The sequence below is a fragment of the Mesoplodon mirus genome (assembly GCF_964341445.2).
Source record: "Mesoplodon mirus genome assembly, chromosome: 6".
Taxonomy (NCBI): domain Eukaryota; kingdom Metazoa; phylum Chordata; class Mammalia; order Artiodactyla; family Ziphiidae; genus Mesoplodon; species Mesoplodon mirus.
This window is the reverse complement of record NC_138982.1, coordinates 37,236,526-37,243,013: the sequence shown is the minus strand read 5'-3', so window position 1 is coordinate 37,243,013 and position 6,488 is coordinate 37,236,526.

The following is a 6,488-nucleotide window of genomic DNA, read 5'->3' as shown; positions in this document are numbered from 1 at the left end:
CAGGCTTCCTAGGAGCTGCCCCTACTGGGAAGTTTAATCTTTCGTTCTTTTCTTCATTTATCCATGTATTTACCCCACAAGTATCAAATGTCTGCTATGTGTGTGCTTGAGTACACCACAACATCACAAGGCCTTAAAACACAGGCCCAAAGCAACCATGTAGCATAGAAGAAAGATAGTGATTTTGAAGTTAGAGTCAGCTCCAGTCCTGGCTCAGCCACTTTCTAGTGGTGTGACCATGATGAGTCCTAGCTCAGAACCCAGTTTCCTCAGGAAAACGGGGCTAACACTCCACCATTTTGTTGTTATCAGAATTAGAGATAACAGCTGGAGAATGCCGGGCAGCATTCCTGGCACACATTAGCTACTTCATTCATTACTGAAGAGCAGGGTGAGTGCACTTGGCCATTTCTCTTTCTGGAGTAGCTGGTACACAGAGTCCAGGTGATAAGTCCAGGGTAGAGGGACCCTGGAATTCTCTCTTCCTGTGCTAAAAGGGAAAAAAACAAAACAAAACTTCACCTGAACATCCTTCCCATTTTGCAAATTCACCTCCAGGCAAAATTAGTACCACCTCCTTTCTCCACAGCATTTTCACAAGTCTATTTTAACACATCATTGATTCCTTTTATTAGTGTGTTTTTTTTAATATACATCTGTTTCTTCCTGCTGGGCTATAAACTTCCCTAGAAGGCAAGAGTCTTCACAGTCTTTCTTTTCCCTCTTAGGTGCTGAGCATAGCCTCTGGCACATTGCAGGGCCCTCAAAAACTGCTTACTGCTTTGAAAACAAGTCCAGCAAGAGCCAATTATATGGGGGGGTGGAGGGGGTAATGAGGAGGGCTGATGTTTCTCCTCCACTTTAAGCTCTCTACCATATTGTATACACAAATGGAGACTGAATCCCTTAAATTTATACAGGTCTAGCATTTTATGGTGTATATATACAAAGCATTTTAGTTGTTATTATTAATCTTACCATTTAAACCTTTCAAGAATCCAGTAAAGTTCCTCACTGGAATGCATTCCATACCTTCTCTCCCTTTTCCTTAATACTGTAGAGGTAATAGAATTTTGTCTCAATTTTCTGTGACCTTCAGACAGCACTTGTCTCCTGGATACAGAGGGACAGGGATTCTTAACCTGGAGGCTACAAGTTTCAGCTGTCAGTGAACCCCTCAGATTGCAGGCAAAATTTTACACATGTGTGCATGTGTGTGTGTGTGTGTGTGTGTGTGTGTGTGTACATAGTGCATTTTTGGGTGGGGTGATGCTCCGTGGTTTTTAAGCGGGTTCTCATACGGGTCCCTGACCTTACAATGGAGAGCAAAATAATGAAAAATGCTAAGTGTTCACTGAAAACTCTCTATTTTTAAAAGATGACACAGGCCGTATTCACTTCTGTTCAGCAAATAAGAGGAAGGTGTGATATTATGATATAATAAATACATTTATATTTGGTCTTCATCTCTGGTTCCTTGGTACAAGAACTTCTAAAACCCTTGAAATTTCTTGAGTGATAGAAGTGTCTTTTGTTATTCATAATAAGCCCCTTTCAACCTTACCTGAGTTTATGCTAATGAGGTGGCTGGTGGGCCCCTAGGTAACTTTGTGGGGGCTGGTTGCAATGGGAACCAACCCTGTGATTTGAGGTTTGGAATTTTCAGAACTCCCAAGTCTGGAGAGGGGAGAGGTGCTGAAGACTGAGTTAATCACTGCTGGCCAGTGATTTACTCAATCACACATGTGTAGTGAAACTTCCATAAAAACCTAGGGCTGGAAGAGCTTCCATGTTGGCAAACACAGCTCTGTTCTGGGAAGGTGGCACAGCTTAACTCGACAGGGACAGAAGCTCCTGTGCTCAGGACCCTTCTGGACCTCACCCTACATAACTCTTCATCTGGCTGTTCATTTGTATCCTCTATAATAAACCAATGGTAGAAAGTAAAGTGTTTTCCTTAATTCTGTGAGCCATTCTAGCAAATGATGGAACATGAAGTTGGTGGGGAGTTTGGGAACTCTGACTCTGCAGCCAAATTGAACAAAAGCGTGGGTACCTGGGGGACCCAATACTTTCAGCTGGCATCTGAAGTGGGACAGTCTTGTGGGACTGAACCCTTAAAACTGTGGAGTCTGTGCTAACTCGGGGTAGTTAGTGTCAGAATAGAATTGAATTGTAGGACACCCAGTTGGTGTCTGGAGAGTTGGAGAACCGGTTGTTGGCATGGGAAAACCCACAGAAGTGTTGTGAGTAAAAACACCCCAAGAGAAGGAAACATCCTTTTAAATAATTTTAATATATTTTATTATTGTATCAAGAATGCTTCAATAATGAACCTCCTGTGGAAAAAGGAGACCCAGCAGACAGGAGAGTGAGCATGAAACAGTGATAGACACCAATGAAGAAACTTGAGTACATATTCCTAAAAGACATCATACTATGCCATCGACTTGGCTTCTAGAACTTTAAATACATCCATCGTCAAGGTTCTGAAGGCAGATTACCATGAAAAGAGAATGTATGTCATGGTAAGGAAGAAAATAACTTTCCTGCAAAAAGGCATAAATGACGAGGCACATTCTTCCCTCTGGTTTCTCGTTTCTTCTTTATTTTGGCCAACCTTGTACAAAACTGTGACATAAGCGCTAACCTCCTAAGTTGTCTCCCTGACTTGGTTATCTCTTTTGTTCCAGATTAATCATCAAACAAGATCACCTTATTCAAGTTGCTCAACACTGAAAAAGACAGAATAGCCCTTCTTTGTCCACAAAGATTTAAGTTCACATTCTTTAGCCTTGCATGTAGGACCCTTCCTAATTTGACCTTATGCACCTTTTCTAAGGTTCTCTCATATTCCCTGCACACACACACCCTTTGGGCCAGCAGACTTACTCAGTCTCTTCCAAATATATATATATATATATATAGGATATATATATATATATATAGGATATATTCCATTTGTTTATTCTTGGAATGTCCTATACAGAAGGCTAACTCCCTATCACCTTCCAAATGGCACCCTCCCTTCAAGACTCCATTCCGTCCCCTGATGCCTCACTATCCCACCTCCCCAGCCAATTGTCTTTCCCTCCCATAAATCCCAACATTTCACATTTATTCCTTGTTATATGTAGCTCTTTATCTTTGATTGGCTCCCTTATATTTGCTCATGTCTTACCTTCTTAGCTAGTCTATGAGCTTCTTAAAGGCAGTCCACATCATTGCATCTCCCTTGGCCCCCAGGACAGGGCCTGCCTAGAGTAGATATTGGATCATTTCTTTTTCATTGATTGATTTTGGAGTCACCATGGGTTTTGAGAACTCCTTAATGCAACCCACAGCCTCTACATGAGTTGGGCTCTGCCACCCTCTTTGGCCTCGCTAATGGCTCTTCTCCCTTAACACTTCATAACTAGCCATCTCCAGTTCCAGTCAGTTCCTTAAGCACTCCAGTCATGATACCTTGTGTCACATTCTCTGCCTGAACACTCAGTTCCTCTTCTTTGTTTGGTCGACTCTTACTCAACCTTTGGGTCTAATTCCAGGCATTGCTTCCTTTTTAATTAATTAATAATTTTTGGCTGTGTCGGGTCTTTCCTTGTATCACACAGATCTTTCTTTGCAGCGCCCAGGCTCTTTGCTACGGCACAAAGGCTTCTCTCTAGTTGCGGTGCATGGGCTTAGTTGCCTCGCGGCATGTGGGATCTCAGTTTCCCGACCAGGGATTGAACCTGCATCCCCTGCATTGGAAGGCGGATTCTCAACCACTGGACCACCAGAGAAGTCCCCAGGCATTACTTGCTAATGAGAAGTCTTCCCCCAGCCTCCACTAGAAACCATAGCTTAACAAGGTGGGGGCAGCCAAATGTAGGGTGTGTGTGTATGTTTAGCAAGAGGAAATGAGAAACATTTCCATCCACCCTCTCATGAACTCTCTCCAGCTTCTTCTTTTCCTGTGCCCTGTGGGTGCCAGCCACCTGAAATTACTCACAGGACTGCTGAATTGACTTTTCTTTCTTCCCCGGTACCTTTATACACACTTCATTCTGACTGATTCCATTTAATCCACAACCTTTCTTCACCTAGATAACTCCTATTCGTCATTCAACGCCCAGCAAAGGAGTCTATAAAATGGGAACAGTAGAAATAGTTTCTACCTCAGAGCATTTTGGGGAGGATTTAATAAGTATATATATAGCTCTTAGATTACTTCCTGGTACACAGTAAGGGCTCAATAATTTTTGGCTATTATTATTACCATTATCATCATCTTCTCTCTCATCATTACTATCAGTGTATGACACATACACAAGTATTATGCTATTTAACATGCTATATAGTATTGCTTTTCATGTCTATCTCCCCACTATCATTTGAGCTCCTTGTGGATTGGTCAGCAAATAACTAAGACATTCTACAAGCCCTAGCAAAGCATCAACAATCAAAACTCAGAGGACTTCCCTGGTGGTGCAGTGGTTAAGAATCTACCTACCAATGCAGGGGACACAGTTTCGAGCCCTGGTCCAGGAAGATCCCACATGCTGCAGAACAACTAAGCCCATGCGCCACAACTACTGAGCCCCCGTGCCACAACTACTGAAGCCTGCACGCCTAGAGCCTGTGCTCCACAACACAGAGAAGCCACCGCAATGAGGAGCCCTCACACCACAACAGAGAGTAGCCCCTACTCGCTGCAACTAGAGAAAGCCCGTGCACAGCAACGAAGAACCAACGCGGCCAAAAATAAATAAATAAAAAAATTTATACCCCCCCCCAAAAAAAAACCAGTCAAAACTCAGAGCTACAGAAATCCTATGGGACCTGTGAAAAGGAAAATATTAACTGCACGAGAAAGCTGTGGGAAAGGAACAAGTAAATGAGCTTAAAAAGAATCCCTTAGATGGAAAATAAATAGATGAAATAAACTCTGAAAGCCTGAGTTTAAAAAAAAATCCCTTAGAAACAACCACAGGACTCTTACTCACCACTGACAAGAATGTAAGTTGACCCCACCCTATTTTATAGGGCAATTTGATACTTACTACTAAACTTTTAATTGTATATAACTTTTGACCAAGAAATCACTTTTAGGAATCCATTCAATAAAAACACTCAAATATGCAAAGATATATGATAAGGTTGACTATTACAACTTTATTTGTAAAGTAAAATATTGGAAACATCCCAAATGCTCATCAAAAGGGGACAATTAAATTAACTAAATTAACTCTGGGATTATGGGGCTCCATACACTGGAATACTATGCAACTGTTGTGGAAAGAAGGTAAGGCTATATGCCCTGAAGCTAGAGTCCATAATACACAGTTAAGTGAAAAATTTGTAAATTCATCTAAATGTATTAGCCCCATTTTGGGGGTCTGTTTTATGAAGGTATAATTTAAATACAACAAAATTATCAATATTAAGTGCACAATTAGATGAGTTTTAACAAATATATAATGTCATATAACCACTACTGCAATCATTATCATTAGTTTTTTTTTTGCGGTACGCAGACCTCTCACTGTTGTGGCCTCTCCCGTTGCGGAACACAGGCTCCGGACGCGCAGGCTCAGCGGCCATGGCTCACGGGCCCAGCCACTCCGTGGCATGTGGGATCCTCCTGGACCGGGGCACGAACCCATGTCCCCTGCATCAGCAGGTGGACTCTCAACCACTGCGCCACCAGGGAAGCCCTGCAATCATTATATTGATAGAACATTTCCATCACCCCCAAAAGTTAGTTGGAAACCATATTCAGTCATTCTGTATCTTCACCCTCTGGGCCCTGGCAACCACTGATCTGCTCTTTATCATTATGGTTTCTTACTTTTCTAGAATTTCATATAAATGGAATCATAAAGTATATACTCCTAAGTCTGGCTCCTTCCACTTAGCATAATGCTTTTGACATTCATTCATATTGCTGCCTATCAGTAGTACATTCTTTCTTATGCTGATTAGTATTCCATTGTAAGGTTGTACCACAATTTATTTACTATTTAAGAATTGATGGACATTTGGTTTGTTTCCAGTTTTTGATGATTATGAATAAATACACTATAAACATTCATGTGCAGTTTCATTTAATTAAACTCTTTATTTAGAGATAATTGTAGATTGACATGCAGTTGTTAGAAATAACACAGAGATCCTTCTATCCAATTTCCCCCAATGGTTACATTTTATAAAACTATAATACAATATCACAACCAGGGTATTGACAATGATATGGTCAAGATACAGAAGAGTCCTATAATCAAAGGGGCCTCTTATGCTGCCCTCTTATAGCCCCATTCACCTCTCTTTTTCCCTCCCCAGACCCTGGCAACCACTAATCTCTTCTCTGTATCCATAGTTTTGCCATTAAAAGGATATAATATAATGGAATCATACAATATGTAATTTGGGGGGAATTGACTTTTTCATGCAACATACTTCCATGGAGATTCATCTAAGTCATTGAATATATCAATAGTTTGTTC